The sequence below is a fragment of the Heteronotia binoei genome, chromosome 13 (assembly GCF_032191835.1).
Source record: "Heteronotia binoei isolate CCM8104 ecotype False Entrance Well chromosome 13, APGP_CSIRO_Hbin_v1, whole genome shotgun sequence".
NCBI lineage: Eukaryota > Metazoa > Chordata > Lepidosauria > Squamata > Gekkonidae > Heteronotia > Heteronotia binoei.
The window spans coordinates 36,242,504-36,259,410 of NC_083235.1; positions in this window are offsets into that span (position 1 = coordinate 36,242,504).

Genomic DNA, 16,907 nt, shown 5'->3' on the forward strand with positions numbered 1-16,907 from the left:
TCTCCTATTCTAACTGTCAGGAAGTTCTTCCTAATGCTGAACCGGAAACTCTTTTTATTTAATTTCAACCCATTGGTTCTGGTCCTACCTTTTGGGGCCACAGAAAACAATTCTGCACCATCCTCTATATGACAGCCCTTCAAGTACTTGAAGATGGTGATCATATCTCAGCCACCTCCACTCCAGGCTAAACATGCCGAGCTCCTTCAACCTTTCTTCATAGGATTTGTTCTCCAGACCCTCACCATCATCATCGTCCTCCTCTGGACCCGTTCCAGCTATAATCACGTAGTACTTACACACCTTGACTCTAAATGGACCTAACCTCCCCATACCCTATAAGTAAATGGTTGAGGAAATTCTGTTTCACCTCCATCTGAAGAAGTGTGCATGTACAAGCTTATACCTTTTGCATGCACTTGAAAGCTTGTTGAGAGATGGAAGTGTATATCACAACTGGTGAATGCCACTCCTCTCAGTGTTCTGGTGGACATTATTAGGTTCTGTAGCGGTTTTGTCTGAATACGAAGACAGAGCTAGCATTTGGGTATGCTGTGGGGTCTGGTCTCTCTGTTGGCACATTGTTTCTGATGAGATTGGGGGGGGGGGCATCTCATAGTCCCTTCTATAATTGTCTTCTGACACTTCCTTCCTGCCACTCAACACCTGTGTGAGAAAAGTAATAGTCTGCCCCTAGATGCAATCTAGCCTTGTTAATCTGGTGGTGGGTTTTTTTGTAACTTAATGAAGATACTGTTGTTTTAAAAATGCCTGATTTGAAGCCTGCGGAGGTAAAACTCTGTCCAAGGAATGGAAACAAATGTGGCTATATTGCAGGACCTGGTGTTAAACATAATGTGACATGTAGGAAGGTAGCTCAGAGCATGGAGATAGGTCAGTTAGTTTCTAATATATATAAAGGTGATTGGGCTATATTACAAGGGGATTGTTCACAAAATGTTTCAAAGAAGGAATAGGTCTGTGGGCTCTAATACTGTGTGTGGTAGTGTTCTTTCAGTCTAAACTTGTGTGAGAGCAGCCGCTTGTTAACACAGGAAACCCTGCTCAGAAGCAATCCGAAGTTACACTGGGTTTTGCACTGTCCATTGCCCATTTTAGGACTACAGCAGTTATATTCTGCTTCAGATGTGAACTGCTCTGAGGGAAAAAATAGAGGGAACATCGGTGTACGGTATGTGTTATCTGTTGCTGTATGCCTTAACTTGTTCTCGGTGTATTGCAACACCCCTCGAAAGGGTCTTTATGAGTCAGTTGCATTCAACAGCACATCCTTCTTATGCCCCTATTTGGATGATCTAGGCTAGTCTGATCTCATCAGGTCTCAGAAGTTACGTAGAGTCAGCCCTGATTAGTACTTAGATGGATGACCATGAAGGATGTCCAAGGTTGCTACGTAAAGGCAGGTAATGGAAAGCCACTGCCGAACATTTCTTGCCTTGAAAATCAATCAGTGGATAACATTCCACTCCATGCTGTGAAAAGTTTCCCCAGCTTATTCTTCTTGTAACTCTGAGGATGGAGGTGTTTGAGCAGTTAGCAGTCCTAAAAAGCTCAAATAGTTTATTTCACAGTTTGGTTTTAGGGCACATTCGTCACGACTTTGTTTGGAGACATCTAAGGGAAGATAGTGTCTTGAGATCCCACTCTATCAGTTCTATAATTAGAAGCTAGGAATGATGGTTGCCAGCTTCCGTGCTCAATCTATTGGACGTCATTGCTTTTCCAGTACAAGAACAATACGAGAAAAGCTGCCTTTGGGCAGAAATAGATCACTGCTGGGAGTCTAAAAGATTTTGAATTGAAAGTGGCATTGTTGTGGGTGATTTGCCCAAGTGACAAATCCAGCTGTTTGGGAGCTATAAATAGAATGTCCGCCTTTTTTCCTTTTGATTAAGTTTGCACTTTTTGTACTTTCATTGCAATGTCAGAGCTGTGATTCAGCTTTTTTGACTGCCGTCATGTCCATTAGCATTTCTGGACTGTTGTGCCACAGAGGATTCCTGGCAACATCACTTCATCTCCATGCCACCTGCCCCAGCTTCACCCTGCAAGATGCATGTGGGATTCTTGCCACTATCCACTGAATCATTCTGGAAAGCATCTGAAAGCCACAAAGGAAGCCGCTCCAAGTCAGTGGAGTGTCTTTTGTGTTTGAAGATTAAGCGGGCCCACAGTGGTAAAATTAGAGTCCTCTTCCCTTTCCAAGCCAAGTCAGCCATAGGCATGCCATTCTCTCTCTTAGCTGCAAAAGGGATAATAAGTCTGGCCCACATAATTTCTAGTCATCATTTGTAAAGTTTATTACATGTTCAATGCTTTGAGCACCTGAAAGTGTGAATATAAATTCTAAATAGTATTCTCATGATGCAAAGTAGGATTGCCAGGTCTGTGTTGGAAAATACCTGGAGACTTTGGGGGTGGATCTGGGAGAGGGTGGGGTTTGGGGAGGGGCCTCAACAGGGTAGAATGCTATAGTCCACCCTTCAAAGTAGCTATTTTCTCCAGGGGAGCTGATCTCTTCCAGCTGGAGATTAGTGGTAAAAGTGGAAGATCTCCAGGCCCCATCTGGAGGCTGGCAACCCTAAAAGTAAGGTACAGAGTAGGCTTGTGACCGTTTGGTATCCCATATCCCAATATACTCCTCTGTTTCCCCTACTGGAATGAACATTTTACTTGGGCCCTCAGTTGGGCATCAGACCTCTTTGACTGCTATAGTGTTGCCATCCTCCAGGGCTTGGAGATCTCCTGCAATTTTCACAACTGATCTCTAGAGGACAGAGATCAGTTTCCCTGGAGAAAATGGCTGTCTTGTAAGTTGGATTCTATGGCATTATGCCCCCACTGAAGTCCCTCTCCTCCCCAGCCTTGCACTTCCCAGGCTCCACCTTCAAATCTCCAGAAATTTGCCAATCCAGAGCTGGCAACACTAGCTAGGGATTCCAGCCTACAGATGGGACCTGGGGATAGAGCTGCCAAGTTTTTGGGCTGGGCAGGGGTTCCCAACCTGCCAGCCTACATTGGGCTGGCAGGGGGGATCCTCCCCCGAAGTCACCGGTGCGATGAAGTCACCGGTCTTCAGGTGGTACCCAGCAACCCTAACCCAGTCCTGTCTTCTACCACATTCATTCTTTCAAATTATGCCTCAGAAGTCAGAACATTTACCATTTGGACATGGCCAAAGGAAGGATGAAACTGCATTTGCCTTGAGCTGGAAGGGACAAGAGAGGATGTACTTTCTCCATGGAACAATATATGGGACAAGAGGAAAAGGACATCACAAGATCTGATGGAATTTAAAATTAAACAAAGGAGGAAGCAGATATCTTTGGTCCAGGAACTCTTGAGATGGGATAGGCCCTGTGAACTGACACAAAAACTTGATCAATACCAGGAAAAAAAATTGAGCCTCTTTGTCTATAGCCTAGATCAGAAGCGTCAAACTCAATTGTTACAAGGCCCAGATCTGACAGGAATGTCACTGGTTCTGGCTCCCAGCCCTTATGTTTGACACTCCTGGTCTATATGTATTTTGTTTCTTTAATATATTCCACATCTTAACATTTCTTGATTCACAGTAAATTAGTTCAGAAAGTTACTTGTTTAAAGGGTGAGAATTGGGAGGGTAAGCCAAGGTGATATAGTAACTAGACAGTGTTGGACAAGGATCTGGAACACCCAGGTCTGAATCCCCATTCTGTCATGGAAGCTTACTGGGGCCATTAATACACTCTCAGATTAATCTACCGCATGGGATTGTTGTGATGATAAAATGGAGGAAAGGAGAATAATATAAGCTACTTTGGGTCACTATGGGGGAGAAAAGTAGGGAATACATGAAGTAAAAAAATAGGTAAGTCTACAACAGTATACTTCCTCTTCTAACTTTTCTCATGCACCCTGAACCATTCCAGGCTTGGGATGGGCACTGCTCTTGTTTCACAGGCTGGTAAAGATCACAGTGAACTAGCTTGTACTAGGGTTGCCAGCCTCCAGTTAGGGCCTGGAGATCTCCCATTTTTACAACTGATCTCCAGTTGGCAGAGATCAGCTTCCATGGAGGAAAGGGCTTTTATTGAGAAGGAACACAGTTCCAGCTGGCTTGGCATCAGGGGGTGTGGTCGAATATGTAGATTAGTTCCTGTGGGGCTTTTTCTACAAAAAAAAGCCCTGTTGGAATCTGGCATTGTACCACGCTGAGGCCCCTCCCCTCCTCAAACCCTGCCCTCTACTGGATCCACCCCCAAAGTCTCCAAGTATTTTCCAACACAGACCTGGCAACCCTAGGTTGTACACACTGGGTGGGCAAGACAATGTAAGTCAGATTTTACTTCAGCTATACTTTAGAGATGTCTTCTATGTTTATTTTAAACTTTTATTTTGAAAGTTCAGTGAGAAGAGAGACGGGGTAAAGGAAACCTGATTTAAATACCAGTAGGAAAAAAAATACAAGCCAAATGTGGATTTCAAGATTGAATAAGGCCATCTCTTAAAAGTCAAGATTGTGCATTAAGAAAAACATTGGCCCATTTCAGTTAAACATGTCTTGACACTGAAGTAAATGCATATCTAATTGTTCATAAGTGACCTGCAGCGGTATCTACATGTTATTTAAAGCAATGTTCAGAACTGCCGCTCTCTAGACAGCTACTTTACCTCTCCCACAATGGCCCAACCTGTATGGCAGAAAATGGTAACATACAATTTGTCCTTTTCTGCCAACGCCCCAGGCAATTTTATCAGAATCTGTTCCTATGGCAACTTTAGTCATTTTACTTCTTTTTTTCTTCACATATGCTGAAGTTAATCCTCGTGTAATTTGGATAACTTTAAAAAATCAGTTTATTCTTCTTCACAGAATGGCAATACCACATTTCCTGAAGTAAAATAGGCAAGCCTGAGATTCACTGAAACAAATGAAGCACACCAAAGACATTTGGTGGCCCATCATGTGCTTGATAAATGTCTTTGTCATCCATCTGAAGCTGCAGAAGCAGTCAAGCAGTTGGCACAGGAAAATATGTGGCTGGCCCACTGTAAATCACAACTTGGGCTGAAGGAATGTGAGATAGTTATTAGGGCTAGGCAGGGCTTTTTTTGTAGTGAAGGCCCAGCAAGAGCTCATTTGCATATTAGGCCACTGTCAGAACTTGTAACTTTTGCTCTATTTGCCTTGACCAAACTGACTCCATGCTGTAACTTAGTAATAACATAGAGTGCCTGGCCGCAGCAATTAACCCTGGCCCCTTTGCTATGCCAAATATTTAGGGCAGCAGAGCAGGCGGCAGATAGTCTCTGCTTAACATCCACAGGTGCCCTTTGAAGACAGGCCGTTTGGCCTTCACCACAGGGGAGCATCCTCCCTTCTGATAACGAAGGCTGGGAAAAGAGACACTTGTCTGTGACCGTGTGAATGATAGCTTTATTGTACTTTACTGATGGCATAAAATGTAACCAACTGCCAAGAATTGGCATTACTGTTATTTCGTTGCTCTAGTACTGTAGTTCTTCAATAAAGATCCTAACTTTGTAACAAGTCTTGGAATCGTCTGAAGTTCGTCCCAGTTCTGACAGCCACACCCATTGACACCAAGCTAGCTGGAACTCTGTTCCTGTGCGTTCCTGCTCAAAAAAAGCCCCGGAGCTAGGGATGCCAGCCTCTTGGTAGGACCTACAGATCCCTTGAAATAACAGCTCATACTGCAGAAGTCAGTTCTACTGGAGAAAATGGATGCTTTGGAGGGTGGACTTTATGATGTTGTATCCCACTGAAGTTTCTGTCCTCCCCAGGCTGCACCCCCAAATCTCTAAGAGTTTCTCAACCTGGATCTGGCTACTTAACCATTATCTGACTATGAAGACAGCTGTAGTGCTCTCTTCATTAGAAAGAGGGAAAACATAAGACACATATCTCAGAATGCCTTGGACATTCTTGGTAAGTGAGTTGAGGATTGTAGTAAAGCAACCTTGAGCTGAAGTTAGTGCTGAGCTAAAACTAGGTATATGTTTGTGTCATTCATAAACAAGTTTGTGAATAAATCTCCCCCACTAGTTGGCCACTTGGACAAAGTGTGCAAAATGATCTACCTCAAGATGAGAAGTGTGGGCTTACTTTGTTCCCTTTCAAGCTTACTACATCATTTAATACATTACAAGGTGTTGAGTATCGGACTCTGCACCCGCGCCGCGCAAGCCGGGACGTCCTCGGGTTACCTGGCGCAGCGCGGGAAAAGTCACCGCCAATCAAGACCAAGCGCGGGAAGTTTAACTGGCCAGGATTGGGCTGGCCAGCAGGGGGGTTGATCCGGGGTGCATGTATATATTAGCGGACCCGGCCGCGTGTTCCCCAGTTCTGTAATGTACCAGCGATTAAAGACCAATGCCTTTACCACGTCTCGTCTCCCAGTACATTACACTGGCGACGAGGATGGGATCTAGATAGGTCCGGCCGGAGACGAGGAAGGCGAGAGACCGCAGGATCGGGCAGCCCGCCGCCACCATGGCGAACTCGAGCGTAACGACGGGCCATCTTGCGGAATTCAACCCGGAGCACCCCGAGAGATGGGAGACCTACACCGAAAGGGTCGAGTGCTACCTGCGGGCGAACCTGATCGACGATGACGAGAGAAAGAGAGACGTCCTGCTGAGCGTCTGTGGCGAAGAGACCTTCGAGATCGCACGAGGTCTCTCCGCTCCAGCTAAGCTGACGGAGAGGACCTACCGGGAAGTCGTGAGGCTCCTCACGGGCCACTTTTCACCCCAACCGTCCATCGTCGCCCGCCGATTCCTCTTCCACAAGAGGGACCAAAAGTCGGGGGAGACAGCGGCGGTCTACCTGGCGGCCCTTCGGCAGATCGCCGGAAATTGCAACTTTGACAAAAGGGACGAAGCCCTGCGGGACCGTTTCGTCTGGGGCCTCCGCGACGAGCGATTGCAGCAGAAGCTCTTCGCGAAGGAGGAGCTAACGCTACAACAAGCCTTCAACGAGGCAACGGCCTTCGAGAGGGCCACCAAGGCGTTCGGCCAGCCACGAGGTGAAGCAGTCCACCAAGGGGAAACGGAGCCAGAAGACCGAACAGAGGAAGAAGCGTTTCAACTCCGGCGGCCCCAAAGAACGGACACAAGGGCCCCCACTAGACAGCGAGCGACGGAGAGGGCCACCGCCACCACCGGTCCCAGGTGCGCCAGCTGCGGCGACCCCCACGAGCGCCGGGACTGCCCGTACCGCAACCTGGACTGCCGCAGCTGCGGAAAGACGGGCCACATCGCTCGGGCTTGCCGGGCCAAGAACAGCCGCCGACAACCATCAGCGCATCACGACTCCCTGGACACCCACACGACGGCATCCACCACTCTGCAGGTATTGAACTTGCCCCTATCGGCCCCAGACAAGGTCAAAATGTCGGTCCTAATCGAGGGCGCCCCCTGCACCATGGAAGTGGACTCGGGTTCCTCCATCTCCATCATTTCGGAGGAAACCCTCAAGAAACTATGCCCCCACCGCCGCCTTCAAACGAGGCCAGCGGACTTCGTACTGAGGGACTTTCAGAAGAACCCAGTACACATCGTGGGGTGGGCCCGGGTGCATGTGGAAAGAAGGGGTTTCAGAGGGCCCCTGGACATCCTAGTGGTCAAGCGCCAACTGACCACACTTCTAGGGTTGGCTTGGTTCAATCCCCTGGGGATCCAGCTGGTGGGGGTGGACCACTTGCAGGCAAGCAATTTCGACGGGGTCTGCCGAGAGTTCCCCGAGGTCTTTGATGGGTCCTTGGGGAGCTATAAGGGTCCGCCCATCACCCTACCGATCGACCCAATGGTCAGGCCCATAAGGCTTAAAGCGAGGCGCGTCCCGTTCGCCCTTAAGCCGAAAATAGAGGCAGAACTGGACCGCCTAACGGCCCAGGGCGTCCTAGAACCGGTAACATACGCGGAATGGGAAACCCCCATAGTAACGCCCGTCAAACCCAATGGGGAGGTGAGGATCTGCGCTGACTACAAGTGCACGATCAATAAGGCGCTACAAGACAACCCCTACCCAGTCCCGGTGGTCAGCCACGTCCTAGCAGCGCTAGCCGGGGCGAAGGTTTTTGGGAAGCTGGACTTAGCACAAGCATACCAGCAACTGCCGGTCGACGCTAAGACAGCGGAGGCGCAGACGATCGTGACCCACAGGGGCGCGTTCAGGGTTAAACGGCTGCAGTTCGGGGTCAGTGTGGCTCCGGGGATATTCCAGAGCATAATGGACTCTCTCCTTAAAGGGATCCCCGGAGTTCAACCCTTCTTTGACGACGTTTTAATCGCCGCCCCCAATGAAGGAGAGTTCTGCTGCCGCCTGCGCGAGGTCCTCAGGCGGTTCCAAGCGGCGGGGCTGAGAGTCAAAAAGGAGAAATGTTTGTTAGGGGTCCCGCGAGTGGAGTTCCTGGGGTTCGCCGTGGACGCGGCGAGGATACACCCGACGGCGGACAAGACCAGGGCCATAGTCCAGGCTCCTGCGCCCAAATGCAAGGCAGAACTACAGAGTTTTTTAGGATTGTTGAACTTTTATCACACGTTCCTACCGCACAAAGCCGCCGTAGCGGAACCGTTGCACCGTTTGCTGGATAAACAGGCCCCGTGGGTCTGGGGCCAACGCCAAGCCGCGGCGTTCCAAGCAGTGAAGGACCTCTTGGTCTCTAACGCAGTACTTCACCACTACGACGAAAACCTACCCCTGATCCTAGCTTGCGACGCCTCCCCCTACGGAGTAGGAGCGGTTTTGGGGCACCAACTCCCGGACGGGAGGGAAGTGCCAGTCGCGTACTATTCACGGACTCTATCTCCAGCGGAGCGGAACTACGCTCAAATTGACAAGGAGGCCTTGGCGATCGTGGCGGGGGTGCACAAGTTCAACGACTACCTCTACGGTAGGCGTTTCACCATCGCCACGGACCACAAGCCGCTCCTGGGCCTCCTAGCTCCAGACCGTCAGACCCCCCAAATCCTATCCCAGAGGGTCCTGAGGTGGAACCAGTTCCTGAACTCCTACACGTATGAACTGGTCCACCGCCCGGGTAAAGCCATGGGACACGCCGATGCCCTCAGCCGCCTGCCGCTCCCCATGACAGAACCGGATCCCGCCCCTGCACATGGGGTAATGCTCATTGAATCGCTCCCCGAGCGCCCCCTGCACGCGGCAGAGGTGGCTCGGGCAACAGGGAGGGACCGCATCCTGGCACGGGTCAGGGACTGGGTGGGGAGGGGGTGGCCATCAGGCAAAGTCGAAGACGCGTTCAGGCCATTCGCGTCCAGGAAGGACGAGCTATCAACCCACAAGGGGTGTGTGCTTTGGGGCAGCCGGGTGGTGGTTCCCCCCCCCTTGCGCAAGCAGGTGCTGGAAGACCTCCACGAGACCCACCCGGGCATCGTGAGGATGAAAGCCCTGGCCCGTAGTTATGTGTGGTGGCCGGGCATGGATGAGGAGATAGAGGGGTGGGTGAGGAGGTGCCAACCCTGCCAAGAATCCCGGCCCGATCCCCCATCAGCCCCGGTCCACAGATGGGAGTCTAACAGGCGACCATGGTCCCGCCTCCACTTAGATTTTGCAGGCCCGTATCAGGGCCAAATCTTTTTTATACTTGTGGATGCCTACACAAAATGGCTGGAGGTGATTCCAGTAGCCTCGACCTCCACAGCAGCAGCCGTCCGGGCACTCAGGAGGGTCCTATGCACGCACGGGATCCCAGACACCCTGGTGACGGATAACGGTACTGCATTCACCTCCCGGGAATTCCGGGAGTTCACGGAGAGGTACCTCATACGACACATAAGATCCGCACCCTTCCATCCGGCCACCAACGGCCAGGCAGAGCGGATGGTGCGGACCACCAAGGAAGCACTGGGGAGAATAGTACAAGGGGATTGGGACCACCGCCTCTCAGCCTTCCTGTTCCACAACAGGATCACCCCAAACCCTATAACGGGATCCAGCCCCGCAGAACTGCTTATGGGGAGGAAACTGACAACACGCCTAGACAGGCTGCACCCCGACCGGGCCCCCGAGGTCCGCGGGTCCCCAGAGGTCCGGGAGGCGGTGCGGGGGTTCTTTCCGGGTGACCCGGTATACGCGAAGAACTTCGCAAGCGGTCCCGAGTGGGTCGCGGGGAGAGTCCTTAGGGTGACAGGTTCCAGGTCATACGAGGTGACCACCGAGGGGGGCCAGGTACTAAGGCGGCACATAGATCAGCTGCGCCGCCGCACCCTACCCGAAGAAACAGAGGAGGTAGGGAATAGGGAACCGCGGGCAACCGAAGGTCCGGAAGGGCGCTCGCCAATACAGGAACTACCCACGTATGACGCCCCCAGAGACACCGAACCAGAGCCGGAGCCTGAAACAGACCCCAACATCCCGCAGCCAGAAGCAGCATCGCCCACAACGGAACCAGCCTCCGCACCAAGAGCGACCCCGAGGAGATCGACACGGGAACGGAGAGCACCGGCGTACCTCCGGGACTATGTGGTTTAAACTAAGGGGGGAGGAGTGTTGAGTATCGGACTCTGCACCCGCGCCGCGCAAGCCGGGACGTCCTCGGGTTACCTGGCGCAGCGCGGGAAAAGTCACCGCCAATCAAGACCAAGCGCGGGAAGTTTAACTGGCCAGGATTGGGCTGGCCAGCAGGGGGGTTGATCCGGGGTGCATGTATATATTAGCGGACCCGGCCGCGTGTTCCCCAGTTCTGTAATGTACCAGCGATTAAAGACCAATGCCTTTACCACGTCTCGTCTCCCAGTACATTACACAAGGACAGTATGTTTTAATAAAGAGCTGTTCATGCACTGACATAGCAACCTGAATAGCCTAGACCAGGGGTGGCCAACGGTAGCTCTCCAGATGTTTTTTGCCTACAACTCCCATCAGCCCCAGCCAGCATGGCCAATGAAAGCTAAGCAGAATTGGCAATGGTTAGTACTTGGATGGGAGACTGACAAGGAAAGCTCTGCAGAGGAAGGCAATGGCAAGCCACCTCTGTGTGTCTCTTGCCTTGAAAACCCCTTCAGGGGTTACCATAAGTCAGTTGCAACTTGGTGACTCTTAATTACTATTAAGGTATACTGACACATGACATTATGGTGTATCAATGGGTTCCATATTTTGGAGATCTTCTTCAGGCAGCCCTAGAGAAGAGGGAACCCATCCCTATTGCTGAAGAAAGCCATGGGATAATTCTTTGCACAAGCATATACATCCCAACCAGTTGAAAGCAATGCAGTGCAGTGGAATTCCTTCTGCATTTGGATGTCAATTCAGATACGGACATGCTTACACTTCTTAATGCTGCTCCTCAGCAGTGCATTATTTTCAGTGGGGGAAACATGCAAACACCAGAGACCATCAGCTTGGTTGCCTTGGCAACAGGGATGCCCTTCACCCTCTCCTAAGCAGCAGCAGGTCAGATAGCCTCTGGTCAGGACTGAAAAGAATCCACAGAAAAGTGGAAGGTCAGCAGAAATAACTGGGGGGAGGACAGCCAGGGTATATTACATGTAAGTGTAGACTACCTCATTCACATTAATAAATTTAGGATTGAGGGACACTTGCCTCCCTTGAACCCATGAAAGGTAGGGGGTTTTTTCCCTTCTGTTTCTTAGTGTATTAACGCACAGCCCCTCTCCCCGCTGACAGCTCTATCAGCAAAAAATAAGCCTCACGAAGATTTGACACAATACACATTTAGCTTGTACAAAAGGGAACTCCTTGTGAGTCATGGTGAGTCATCGTATCTGACTGGGCAATGAATTGTGTGTTCTCTTGACTCTGGCTGAAGCACGTACCAAGACCAAAAGGTAAATGGAGCTAAGGAAGAACTGAAAAGCTACAGGCAGATATTTGGCAGGAAGTATGAGAATAAGGGACGAGGGCCTCTGCAGTTCCTCTTTCCTCTTCTGTGCCTCTCTCTCTTTTTTGTTGCTGTTCCAAACATTGTGCAAAAAGGGATGGAGTCTGGCGGAATGGCCTGCTTTTTAGCTCTAGCCATGAGATTAAAGCTGCAACATGGCCCGTGGCCCACTCTATTTGGAAACTGGGCACTGTGTTATATAGAGACCATAGTCAGTAAAACTGTTCACTGCTGGATAAATCTGATACTATTTCCAGGGCCAAAGCATCAAATTTGCTCCTTTGACACACAGAGGTTGGAGAATACACTATACTGGTCCTTCCTGACAATCAACCCCCCAACTCCTCTCTTATCCTACATGTAGCAGCTGAGGGAATTGTTTCACTGTATCTGAAGAAGAATGCTTGCACACAAAAGCTTATAACTTGAATAAAACATTGTTGGTCTTAGATAGGGTTGCCAGGTCCTGGCTGCTGGTGTGGGGCTCCTGGGTCCATTCTGGGATGCTCTGGGATGCGCAGATGCTGCAATGACATCACCTGGAAGTGAATAATCACTTCACCAACATTGGGGAGATGCTCTAGTTTTGGAATAAAACTCTATGGTTTGAGCTCAATTTTACCACAGAGTTTTGCCTGAAAACTAGAGCACCACCCCCAACATTGGCAACATGATGACATATCTTCCAGGTGATGTCATTATGTTACATTCAGGGGCATTTGCAGGCACGGTCCCCCTGCCCCAGCCATCTGGCTGGTGGTGGAAAGAGGCTTGCAAATAGGCTTCCCAAACCTCCCGCCCTGGCGGGGGACCCCAGTATTTCCACCCTCTTCTCCTGCTCCCCCCAAAAATGGAAGCGGGGGAGAGGAGGAAAACGGCGCCGGGGAGCATGGCGAGTCGCCCGGAGGCTGCCGCGCCGCACCCTCCCCGCCCACCGCAGTTGCTCCTCCGAGATGGGCCCAGGCTGAGCCCATCTCGGAGGAGCAGCCAAGAGACGGCAGCAGCTCAGGGGAGGGCGAGGCAGGCCAGGAGCATGGCGAGCCGCGAATCCGGGCCCTTCTAGGACCCGGACTTGCGGCTCGCCCCCAGCCCGCCTCCCCCCCCCTTCTGCTTCCACCCCAGAGGCGGAGCGGGCGAGGCAGCAGCGGCGCGGCAGCCTCTGCTCCACTCGCCGCGGCTGCTCTTCCGAGATGGGCTCAGCCTGAGCCCATCTCGGAGGATCAGCACGGCGAGCGGAGATGAGGCCGCCGCGCCGCTGCTGCCTCTGCTCTGCTCGCCATGGCTGCTCTTCCGAGATGGGCTCAGGCTGAGCCCATCTCGGAGGAGCAGCACGGCAAGCGGAGAAGAGGCTGCGGGGCGGTTCGCCACGCTCCCCGGCGCCGTTTCCGCCCCTCCCCCTAGCTCCACCCCAGTGTCTCCTGGCTCCACCCCCAAAGTCTCCTGGCTCCACCCCCAAAGTCCCCAGATATTTCTGGGGTTCGATTTGGCAACCCTACTTGCAAAACAGGGTTACCTGGCCTATGTTGGAAAATACCTGGAGACACTGGGGGTAGATCCAGGAGAGGACAGGGTGTGGGAAGGGGAGGGGTCTCAGCATGGTACAATGCCATAGAGTCCACCCTTCAATGCAGCCATTTTCTCTAGGGGAGCTGATCTCTGGCAACTGGAAGTCTGTTGTAAAAGTGGGAGATCTCCAGGCCCCACCTGGAGGCTGTGCAAACCAAACGGGAAGAACACAGTAAGGTTGAGAGAGAAACTGGGGAGACCCGTGCTCTGTAAGTATAGTTAGTTGCAATTAATAAATGATTTTAGCTATTACAAAACATTTCAAAAAATGCAACAGCTTGATGCAAGAGAAACAATTTGCTTACTGTTCAATTTATGTGCCAAAGCACCAAGCATAAACACACAGTTACTTATAGATTTATTTTTATTTTATTTGTATCCTGCCCTCCCCGCCAAAGCAGACTCAGTGTGGCTCACAGCATAAACACACTCATACAAGGCATGAATACAATAGAACAAAAAATGAAGCACAAAATTCTAAGAGTCCACCAAGGACGACCAACTCCAGTGAGTGCATAGTCCTTGTAGGTGCGTAGACCTCCCTGAATAAATAGCAATGTTGCTGACGAAGCCAAAGTTGCTCTGACCTGAAGCAAAGACTCAATATAGAGCAATATATTTATGAAGTGTAGCTGATAACACGTTTCCTAGGTTAAAAAACTGCTTTGGCGTTGACCTTTGTCTGATCAATTCACTTCATAATATCTGGAACTAATGCTCACAAACAGTATACACCCACTGAGTCAATTATTCTCAATGGCATTAGCGGCTCTCTATTACTCAGCTAAAATTATTTATTAATTGCAGCTAACTATACTTACAGAACACGAGTCTCTCCAGGTTTCCCACCTGGAGGCTGGCAACTCTATCACTAAAGCAAAGGAACCCCCACCCAGACTAGGGCCTGGCAACCCTAGAGATACCAGTAGACTCAAACCTTGTTTTGCTGCTTCAGACCAACACAGCTACCTACCTGAATTTATGTTGATACTGACATTTAATACGCATTTCATCGTGGTAGTAATGTATTTTTTAACAATTAAGCATGTTAATAAATGAAGTCACTTGAATTTTGAACTATTGGTTGGCTTGTACTGGGGAAGGGGTGTTGCACTGATTTATGATTTCTCCACAACCAGTTCACATTTAACTTCCCCTGCCCATGCTATCAGCCAACTAGGATTGCCAGCCCCAAGTTGGAAAACACCTGGTGATTTGGGGACTGGAGCCTGCAGAGGGTGGGAAGGGGAAGGATTTCAGTGGGTACAATACCATGGAGTCCACTTTACAAAGTGGCTATTTTCTCCAGGTGAACTTTGTCACCTGTAAATCAGTTGTAATAGCAGGAGACCTCCAGCCATCACCTGAAGGCTGGAAACCCTAGAGCCAACCTACATTAAATGTCTGTGTTCCAAGTTATTTCTGCTTGGGTAGGCCATTGAAGCTGACTTGGGCAGCTTTGGTCACTAGAAACCTGAGCTTCTTTTGACCTTTCAAACAGTCAATTAGAAAACAAATTTCAGAAGCTTGGCCAGGGTACCTTTCCTTGAAACTGTGACTCCTTTTTATCTAGAATGCCTCCCCCTTAACACAGATTGCTCAACAATATTGTGGTATACACTGCCACAAGTGGTTTGGCTCCTCTGTGTGAGTCAGTTTAAACTATTTGCCCAATAAGCACCTTTGTAAATAATTACATGCTTATGGAAGTCTGTAATCTGTATGAGGAGAGATCTGCAGAGAATGGATGGTTCTGCCAGTTTCGGATTGGGAAATTCCTGGAGATTGTGCAGGTGAAATATGGGGAGGGCAAGGTTGGGTAGGGGAGGGACTTCAGCATGGGATAAGGTCATATAGTCCACCTTTTAAATCAGCCATTTTATCCAGGAGAACAAATCTCTGTTGTCTGGAGATCAGTTAACATCTCAGGAGTTCTTCAGACACCACCTGGAGGCTGGCAACCCTACAAACTGAGGTTATCTTAGTGGCATTTTAGTCTCTGTGGTTCAGAGGCCATTATTACTCAGTTGTATGGAAAAGGCACTCTGTGCATGGTCTGTGGTTCACCTGTTTCAATTATTATATTCTCTTCCAGATAGAATCATAATATTCAGAGCAGTCCTGACTCACAGGGTTGCCCACATCTTAAGTGAGACCTGGAGATATCCTGGAATTACAACTGATTTCCACACTACAGAGATCAGTTCCCCTGAAGAAAATGGCTATTTTGGAGGGTGGACTCTATAGCAATTTACTCCACTGAGATCCCTTCCCAGCCCCACCTTCCCCATTAGGGTTGTCAGGTAGGAAAATATCTGGGGACTTGGGAGATGGAGCCAGGAGCAAGGGTGTGACAAGCACATTTGAACTCTGAAGGAAGCTCTGGCCATCACATTTAAAGGGACCATGTTCCTTTTAAATGCCTTTCTTCCACTGGAAATAATGCAGGGTAGGGGCACCTTCTTTTGGGAATCATAACGTTGGACCCCCTGGCCCAATCTTTTTGAAATCTGGGGAGCTTTTTGAGAAGAGGCACCAAATGCTATGCTGAAAATTTGATGCCTCTACCTCAGAAAACAGCCTTCCCCCAGAGCCCCAGATACTCACAGATCAAGTCTTCATTATACCCTAGGAGTGCCAATCTCCATCCACCTATATATATAAAAAACAAGTGTCCTGGATGACTCATTAATGCCAAGCCCAAATCCCTGGACTTAGAAACCCAAAATTCAGGGACTGCATTCCTTTCATGATTTAAGCACCCAATCTGAAGGGATTTTTTTTTTAAATTTCACCTTTAAGGGGCTGAAAAGGGGTAAAAAGTGTTTTCACAAAGGGGTAAAGCTTTGCTGTGTTCCTGGCAGGCTGCTGCTTGCACCCCCCCCTCCTCTTATTGGTCAGCTGTGGAGCTCTGGGTGCTGAGGTGAACATCAGTTAACAGAGACTGTGAACAGTTGAACAGATGTCCTGACTGACAGCAATGCCCAGCCCAAACCCCTGGACCTAGAAACCCAAAATTTGGGTAGGATTGTTCAGTTGTGGAGCTTTGTGTTCTGAGGTGAAAATCAGTTAACGAAGACTGCAGACAGTTGAACAGGTGCTTTGACCAATTCATCAACATCCAGCCCAAACCTCTGGACCTTGAAACTCAAAAATTGGGGGACACATTCCTTCCATGGTTGACTGGTTGGTGGTTGGCTGGGAAGGGGAAAGGGTTGCCAACTCCAAGTTGGAAAATTCCTGGAGATTTGAAGGGTGGAGCATGGAGAGGGTGAGGTTTGAGGAGGGGTGGAACCTCAGACAGGTACAGTGCCATAGACTCTACCCTCCAAATGAACCACTTCCTCCTGGGGAACTATTGTTGCCACTTTCCAGGTTTGGGCTGGAGATAACTCAGAATTACAAGTGCTCTCCAGATGGCAGAGAACAACTCCCCTGGAGTAAAAGGCT